At 44.5% G+C, this 9,690-nt stretch overlaps 1 pseudogene; it reads right to left on the bottom strand.

Annotated features, from left to right (window-relative positions):
• Nucleotides 1-1,281: 1,281 nt before the first annotated feature.
• On the bottom strand, nt 1,282-2,540 carry LOC117455456 (piggyBac transposable element-derived protein 4-like; annotated as a pseudogene).
• Nucleotides 2,541-9,690: the final 7,150 nt, after the last annotated feature.

The raw sequence follows: 9,690 nt of genomic DNA, 5'->3' as shown, positions 1-9,690 counted from the left end.
CCGGTGCGGAAGTTAGCATCACAAGGTGCTCATGCTCCGCAAAAAGCAATGGGATGCTTCATGGTTGTGGAATATTGCAGAACATAAGCTCTGTGGTAAACATTATGATACTGAAATGTTTTGTTCAGCAGGATAATCTCCAAACAAAATGTGTGTGATTTAGAACGCAGCCAATATCTGCCCTCTCATGTCATAGACCTGTATGGCAGTCAGTGTAGCTGTAACACAGTGATGTCACAGTGGACTGACACACCCTGGACTACACTTCTACATCATTGCAGCAAAAAGAGAAGTTAAACCACTGCAGGGCAGAAGCAGCTGTTAAAGCCGCTGCAAACTGGGTTACATATTGGTATCTTTATGATAACACTTGGGTAACCCTTGTGTTATATTCACATGTCGCACCCTTTGGTAATGTTCGGGTCAAATAAAAGAAATACAGAACTAAATTCAAAAAGCACAATTCCTTATATATATATATATATATATATATATTGTCTTTAACTCATTCCCCAACAATATAAATGAAATATATGATTAGTTTTTGAAAATACTCTTTGCTAGATCAAATGTAACAATGGAAGTGTCCATCGTTTTTTGTGATAAAAATGTAATTTATGTAAAAAAAATACACTGTAATAAAAACTAAGTTTACATTTTGCTCATGCTTTTCTAGGACAAATGTAAATGAAACATTTTTTCATTAATGTTTATTATTTTTAATCTGTTATGTAATAATCAAAGCCTTGAAGGAAATAAAGCAATTTAGCAGCAATTGGAACACAAGAACCACATCCAAAAGTATTTGGCTGTGAAATATAGAGATGATGAAACATCCTATACATGACATAGAACAGATATAAACACAAAGCAAATAAAAAAAATCAACAGTCACTATTCATAAAATACAGTATATCCGAAAACTATATTGATGAAGTGACGCTGCAGAACATCATGTGAGTCAATGGGCAAGTCCGTTTAGGAAACACGTGATGTGCAGGACTTCTTTGTGTGTATAGCACAGATGTACTTGTTGCAGTTGCTGCATGTAGTCTGTGTCTTGGAGTCCTTTGAGGGTCCACAGACCTCACAGCGCCCTTTTGCCGGCATAGGGTGCAATCTAGAACAGTAACATATTAGTTCAGAAATAGTTTTCACCACATCTCCTAACACTGGAACGCACGCGCGCGCACGCGCGCGCACGCACGCGCGCGCGCACACACACACACACACACACACACACACACACACACACACACACACACACGCACGCCACTTACTTCAGGCACTGCAGGTTGTGGTTGTGTTGGCCGTGAAGGTGTAGCAGCAGGAGTTGCCACCATCTTCCTCAATGTACCAACAGAGGCTGGGTTCCTGTATGTGTTGTCTTCGCTGCATGTGAGGCGTCACCAGTGCCTTGCCAAGCTCCTCCAGAACAATGCGTCTTCCTTGGAGCTTCTTTTGGTTCCATTCTGGGTTTATTGCCATCCAAAGTGCAAAGGCATTGTAAGCAGAGACATCCAGGATGTTGTAGAATATCACAAGTGGCCACCTCAAGGTCCTTCTTTGGCAGCTGTAGCAGGACAGCAGCTTGTCCACGTGATCTACTCCTCCTTTGGTGGCATTGTAATCGAGTATTACATGTGGCTTACGGTCCTCACGGCCACTGGTCTTTGCATCTCTGTGGAACGTACTCATGAGAATGACATGTCTGCCCTTGTTTGGTGCGTAGGATACCAGGGCAGTGTCGTCTGTGAACACAAAGTCGGAGGAATGAACTGGCCTTTTCTTCACCGTTAGAACATGAGGGGGAAGCTCTGTCTTGTTCCAATCATTGTGACTTTTCTTCTGAGAAGCTCTTGTCCCAGGCTGAGCGATGTGAAACAATTATCACTGGTGAGATTGTGGCCACTGAGGCCCTGCACCATGTCAAGCACCACCCTGGTTTTTCTCAGGCACTCCTCCCTCTGGATTCCCCGTTACATTTGCATATTCCACGCATAGGATGATACAGCATCGCAGGCAGCCCAGATGTTTATATTCCATACCTTGCTGGCTTGGAGGGAATGCACTGCCTGAAAGGGCAGCGGCCTCTAAACCCCACACGCCGCTCATCCACAGTAACATGTGGCCCAGGGTTGTAGAGAGATGGAAGCCGCTGCACCCACTTGTCCCACACTGTGCGGATTGCTGCCAACGTGTCCCTCCGTCGTCTAGCACGTCTGGTCTCCCTGTCATCAAACCTGACGATCCTTGAAAGGATATGAAAAGTCTCAAGAGACATTGTTGCCCTGAACATGTCTCTCCCTGTTTCAGCATCCCACAGACTCTCAGTGGACTCCCCTCTTGACCTATACACACCTGCAAGACTAAGGATGCCAAAGTATGCATGCACATGTGTAATATCCAACTCTTTCCATTCCTTCCCAAAAACCTGTCTCCCCTCAAGATGGGTCATGTCCAATAGGATGTTTTGCATTGAGTCTGGCATCAAAAAGCTCCAATGATGACTTGATGTCATGAACATGCGTCACTGCCATCCGTGTCGGCCCGGTTACCATCCTTATTATATTTGCAGACAAGCGAGTGGGCTCACTTATTGGGGATGAACACCATTCAATCCTGCCGTTCTTCTCCTACTGCGGCTGGCTGTGGGGGTCCTTGAGCGGCTGGCTGTGGGGGTCTTCTTGCGGCTGGCTGTGGGGGTTTTCTTGCGGCTGGCTGTGGGGGTCTTCCAGAAGCTGACTGTGGGGGTCTTCTTGCGGCTGGCTGTGGGGGTCTTCCAGAAGCTGGCTGTGGGGGTCTTCTTGCGGCTGGCTGTGGGGGTCCTTGAGTGGCTGGCTGTGGGGGTCTTCTTGCGGCTGGCTGTGGGGGTTTTCTTGCGGCTGGCTGTGGGGGTCTTCCAGAAGCTGACTGTGGGGGTCTTCTTGCGGCTGGCTGTGGGGGTCTTCCAGAAGCTGGCTGTGGGGGTCTTCTTGCGGCTGGCTGTGGGGGTCCTTGAGCGGCTGGCTGTGGGGGTCTTCTTGCGGCTGGCTGTGGGGGTCTTCTTGCGGCTGGCTGTGGGGGTTTTCTTGCGGCTGGCTGTGGGGGTCTTCTTGCGGCTGGCTGTGGGGGTCTTCTTGCGGCTGGCTGTGGGGGTCTTCCAGAAGCTGGCTGTGGGGGTCTTCCAGAAGCTGACTGTGGGGGTCTTCGTGTGGCTGGCTGTGGGGGTTTTCTTGCGGCTGGCTGTGGGGGTCTTCCAGAAGCTGACTGTGGGGGTCTTCTTGTGGCTGGCTGTGGGGGTCTTCCAGAAGCTGACTGTGGGGGTCTTCTTGCGGCTGGCTGTGGGTGTAGTGGAACATTTTATTATTATCATTCTTATTATTATCCTTATTATATCTTTCATATGTTTAAACCAAATGCTTCTTATTTCCTCTTGTTGTGCTTTTACCATTATTATTCTATTCTATTCTCTTATGAGTTTCCCAGTCTCTGCAAGGCCACAGCTGTTTCAGCAGACTGGGAGACTCATACACAGTCAGACACATCACGAACTTCCCTGCTCTGAGAACCGTTATGCTATCTACTCAAGGCCACTGGGTGTCTCATCAACAATCTGACTGTGTGAACCCAGATTGTTCTCTTTCCCACTCCTTTTCTATAAACCTTTGCTTTTCCATTGTTCTGCGCACTCTCGCGCAGACTATTTTATACTCTGTGCGACTTGTGACATATTTATATTATTGTATCGTGTATTTGAAGCTTCAAATAAATAACCAAAAGACAGCTTTGCTTGATTCACCATTTATTTGTATTGTTCATTTGACTTGTACTCTCCAGCTGTGTTTGGGCCCTAGATTTCCATAACAAATGGCGTTGTCGGCAGGATCTCTGTATGTTTGATCGGGGAAACCTCTGGACGCTGGTGGCTGCTAGCTCCAGGATCTTTGGATTTTCCTCTACCTCGACAGAAACCGTACGAGACGAGAGGACCAGCGCCGGGGTGGAACCGATTGACTTCACGAGATCCAACGAACTCAAAGGGCTTTCAATACTCGGTGAGATGTGCAAAGTCTAAATTGTTTAAAGTTAAACGTAATTAAAACTCCATGACATCAGGAGAGGGACTGCTCGAAAACAGAGATATTTGGCATATCTAGCATCGACGGATGAAAAATAGTGTTTTGGTGACACGGAGTGTTTTGGTGACACTTTAAAAGACTTTGCTATGGGGGCAAAGCAGGCGAGGGGGTATGTACAGCCTCCTGAGGGTCCGATAGTTGATGTCATGCGAGCAAAATATGGTGAAGAAAGTCTGTCTAAATTAAATATATGGACGGAAATGTTCGGATTTCCTAAGGGAGGTTCTTTGAGTAAATTAAAAATCAAAAACCTAAGGGATAAATTACAAGAGTGTGAAGATGGAATGAAGAAGAAGAGTACAATTAAAGTAAAAGACTTAGAGAAACTGGACACCCATAGAAAGTGTTTATAATACTGGGGAGTAAAAAAAAGGGAGTTGGCCTTGGGGATTAAATAAAATATTAAGGTTGAAAATGAATGTGAAGAAAAGAAATACATTATTTCCAAAAGACATGTAAACCCCAGACATCCCTGTGTCCTTCCATTGCAGGCCTGAATGACCTCTCCTCGACTGGGTATCCCTTCCCTCCTCCGGCGTACAACCCTGGCAATCTGGTTGGAACACCTCAACCACCTCCACTACAAGCCCCAGCCATGCAGTCAGCGTCAACTCCAAGCTCGACAACAGCGGGATAAACAAACCCGATGCCCTAGGAGACCAAGCAGGTGTTTGGGAAACAAACCTCAGTAATGCCTTTCTCAACGGACTCACAGACACAGCGCAAGCTAAACAAAATGCTGGCCGATCACAATACCGAGGGAGAGGCAGAGGAGGTTTTCAGAGGCAGAGGACAAGAAGCAAGACGTTCATTTGAAGAAAGATGTTTCCAAGTGTGGAAGTGTTGAACATTGGATTATGGGACTGCTCACAGAACACTGGAGTGGAGGCAGAGGGGGACAGCAAGGAAGGGGCCCAATCGAGCGAGATGGAAATTCAGCCAGCAGCATCAAACCAGGGAAGTGACACACACACACACACACACACACACACACATCATACATGCTATTGAGAAATTAGAAGAATTAGAGGACATGTCTGTGGTTAAAAAGGGTACATATTTGAAATATGACAGTGAATGTTTGCATTAAGAAATGTCCCACACATTTTCGGTTGATTCTGGGGCTACACATTCTGTGGTAAAAAAGGGTAGATTTGCCTGAATGCAAATTTAGTGATAGATTTATTCATGTGCTGGGTTTATGAAAAGGAGAAGTTTCTGTACCACTTCAGAGTGGAGATAACGGTGTTGACAGTAATCCATTTCCCACATCAGTAAAAAACAGTTATTTTATCATCTGTCTGCCCGACACATTTACTGGGCAGAGATCTGATTCTCTGGTTCGGCTTGGACCTCATTTTTCCACAAATGAGGGTCTTAAAGTCCGACAGCCATCTCCTACGATGGTTCAAAAAGTGTCATTTGATGATAAAGAACTGGTGAATGTGTATCAATGGGCTGCTGACATATCCTGATTTTCAGGAGTTGTTGCGTTTGACTGATCAACGTGGTTTTCCACCTGCTGTGTGGAAACTTCTCATTTTGCATTGTACTGCTAACGTGGTTGAAAGATCCGTGTAAATGCTATGATGAGAGTTTTACTGTTAGAATGTGTGAATGATGAGCTCATGTTTAAAAATGTATTGGAATTCGCTGGGTAGCACTATCTCTGTTAGACTCACACACCCACACAAGACACAACCAGCTGTGTCAAATCCCAGGGGCGGTCCACACATTTCACTAGCCAGGGGGCCCCACTGATAGATGGAGGGATTTGGGTCCAATCGTTAAAGATTGGGAGTCAGTCACTGATTAGACACCTACACACACAGAATATGTCATGTACTCTATGTCACGTGACGTGTATCAAAGGAAAATGTGCATGAACGTAGCCGTTCTGCGCACATTGCTGTTGGTTGAGGATAAGGTAATTCTCATATCTCTGAGCTTCCTGCCGCGCTTTCAGATGTGCCATACTCACTCTGGGCAGCTCACAGATATGACGTAGGGTTAATGTCCACGTTCACGTACCGTACCCATTGAAACGTGAAGCTGTTGATGGCCAGTGTTTACCTCTCTGCTTAAACAAGGGGTCATTATTCCGTGTAACGATTCCAGTGTTTCCTGTCAAAAAGATCAGAGACAAACCTCCTGACGAGTGGAGATTTGTCCAGGATTTACGATGTAAATGCAGCTGTGCATGCACGCTCGTCCGGAATTATTATCTGATTACTCCAAAAGTTCCAGCCTGTGCAACATATTTACTGCCATAGATGTCTCAAATGCATTTTTCAGTGTTCCGGTACACAAAGACAGTAAATTTGTGTTCACATTTGAATATAATGGTAAACCTTACACATTCACACGTGTTAAAAAAGTCACTAAGCGACAGATGATGTCATTCTTGCGTATGTGTTCATAACACACGGCTGTTGTTATGCTTGCTGTGACGTTACATTAGTCCGTTCTCTGCTTGTAATATTGCCGTTTACAAGCTTCAAGTTGTATTTATCATCTGAATTTGCCGAAACAAGTTTAATATTCTGAAAGCCAATACTTTGAAGATGTATAAGTGAGGTGTCTTGAGTAGTCAAAATTACCTACAAATCATTGTACACACGTGTACATATTATTCTATTTTTATGCAGCTCTGTGTGATTTTGTAGCTACAATTCAGACTAATACACTACCAGAAGTGGAATAAGTACTCAGATATTGTACTTGAGTAAAAGTAGAAGTACCAGAGTGTTACAGTAACAGTCCTGCATTCAAAATGTTCTTCAAGTAAAAGTAGAAAAGTATTATCAGAATATAGTGAAAGTAAAGACAGTAAAAGTAGTCGTTGTGCAGATTGGTCCATTTCAGAATAATATATATGATATGTTTTATAATGATTGATCATGAAAGTGTTCTCAAGCTGGTGAAGGTGCAGCTAGTCTGAAGTACTTTGTAGGACTGCAGGGTAGCTTGTGGATTCACTCCAGGGTGGAACTAAAGTCTGATTTAACACTTGATTATATTTCACATCATTCATCCACATCTGTGAAGTAACTAAAGGTATTACATACATGTAGTGAAGGAAAAGTACACCCATGTACCTATGACTTATGTTCACTTCCACCTAAAAGTACCTCAAAATAGTAATCAATAATGTATTGAAAAGTTATTTGCTGATTGGTTCTTATATCGGCTCAGCCAGGTTATATGGGAGGCCCAGTCTAGTTACACTCTAACAACAAATGCATTGGCTTAACAAAGAAAATCAAGGCAATAGGTTGCATCGATGGTTATTGAGTTAAGACAACTTCTATTGAAATGTTTGTTAAGAACCAAAGTTATTTGGGTTAGGGGAGAAGGCTTTTCCTCTGCAATCAGAGGTGTTTTCAATTACCACTCACTTAATAATTGGTAGCATAAACACAAGTTTTTAAGTTGATTACTCCAAAGTTTCCAACTTGTTTTTACCGTATTATTTAAATATAATCTTAAATGTATGTACTTAATTACCACATGTTGAACATGAACACGTGTTTTTAAGTTGACAACTATTTATAAATTAAGTTGCCTCCAAATAATATTGTATTCAATAGGGTTTTCCTTTTAGCTTTTTCATGTTTTTGCCTTTTAAAGAAAGAAATTAATTGATTCCACAACAAAAATATTAGGCAATTCATTTTTTTTTTGAACTGCAGGTGTTTATTTCAACACATGATGTTTCAAAAGGAGAGACTTCATTTAGTTTGAACATTGCCTGAAGACGGTTGACGTACTTTCCATGGTGTGCACCTAGACCGGACTTAAAGACAGACAGGTTTTTATTGTTTGGACTTAAAAGACGTTCCTCTGACCAACGCTGACCTCATTTTGTATGTTGATGGGTCTGCCTCTCGCGACCAAGGGGGCACTAATTTATTTGTTTGTTTTTTGTTGTTGTTTTTTTTTTCTTCTGTTGTTTCAGATTCTGCTGTTCTCCGTTCTGGACCGCTTCCATGTCACCTCTCAGCACAGGCAGCAGAGCTCATCGCACTAACTGAAGCCTGCACGTTTGCAGAAGGCAAAACCGTGACTATTTACACTGACTCACGATATGCTTTCGGGGGTAGTACACGATTTTGGGGCTATTTGGAAGTGTAGACAATTTCTTAAATCTGATGGCAAACCAGTACTTAACCATGTACTGGTTGCAGGCTTACTAGACGCCATTTTTGCTCCCATCTGAGGTTGCAGTCTGTAAATGTGCCGCACAAGCAAGCAGTACAGACCCAGTTTCCCTAGGAAATGCGTCTGCTGACTCAGCCGCAAAGGCAGCTGCCCTGATTCCTCTCGCACCTCACGCCACCACTCATTTGTTAAAATCCTGTCTCCTCCTTCACTGACAAAATGTCATCACTGACTTCCATGCAGCAGCTAGCTACGCCAGTTGAGAAGGCTCAATGGAAGGCTGCTGGGGCTGTTTTTGGGTTGGCCCAAATTCCAATCCATGTCTTCCCAGGACATTTTTTTCCCTCATTTCGCTAAGTTGACACATGGGTGGGATCATGTGTCAAAGGGGGATGTTAGAGTCTATAAATCAGGAAGTGGTTCACAAGGGGGTTCACAGTAACAGCTCAAAAGCACTGTGAAGCATGCTAATCTGCATTATGCAAAATTACAACTAACAAACTGCTGTGCAGACACAGGTCTGTCATGGACACAAGCTCTGCCCATTGTGCTGATGTACATGAGGATGTAGGAAAAAGAACACGGAGTCAACTCAGCCCATTTGAAATCCTTTTTTGGGCTCCTCCACAGATTGGACTCAAGGCTCCACGGGATGTCCTCTTCCCTCCACAACGTTGTGTGAGGATGCTATGTTGTCCTATTGTGTTAACCCTATCATCCACTTTAGCGACTGCCACTGGTCCGCTTCACCGCCTTCAACCGGGCGACTTCGTGTGATCAAGGTATTTCCGGAGGAAAGAGCTGGAAATCCAATCGTTGGCAAGGTCCCTACCAGGTGCTTCTCGTCACCCAGACAGCGGTCAAGGTCGCCGAGAGAGCTACATGGGTCCACGCCAGCCACTGCAAGGTCGTGGTCACAGGAAAGGAGAAACGGTTTAGAAGAAGACGACAACAAGTGACATGTCCAAGTCACCAACAGATGACAACAAGTGACATGTCCAAGTCACCAACAGATGACAACAAGTGACATGTCCAAGTCACCAACAGATGACAACAAGTGACGTGTCCGAGTCACCAACAGATGACAACAAGTGATCGTGTCCGAGTCACCAACAGAGGATGACAACAAGTGACGTGTCCTAGTCACCACCAGCACCACACTTGCACTACATACACCAAAACACACTACACACAAGGTGTCACGAGCAAGTGCCAGCTGAGTGGTTCCATATGCTCTCTGGTTCCTCGTTTGTGTTATCAGTGTGCGAAGTCTGACGGTCCGTGTCACGAAATCGACCGAGGAGAATACACTCACACACTCCATGGAACATTTCCCCCTCGTGATGAGGGCTCGCCTGGAGAGACGACAACGCAAACCGTGAGCAATGTGAATGCTACTGGAGAGCCT

Source organism: Pseudochaenichthys georgianus, chromosome 11 (assembly GCF_902827115.2).
Source record: "Pseudochaenichthys georgianus chromosome 11, fPseGeo1.2, whole genome shotgun sequence".
NCBI classification, from domain to species: Eukaryota; Metazoa; Chordata; class Actinopteri; order Perciformes; family Channichthyidae; genus Pseudochaenichthys; species Pseudochaenichthys georgianus.
The sequence above is the reverse complement of the archived record's forward strand: the minus strand, read 5'-3'. Positions and strand labels throughout refer to the sequence as shown.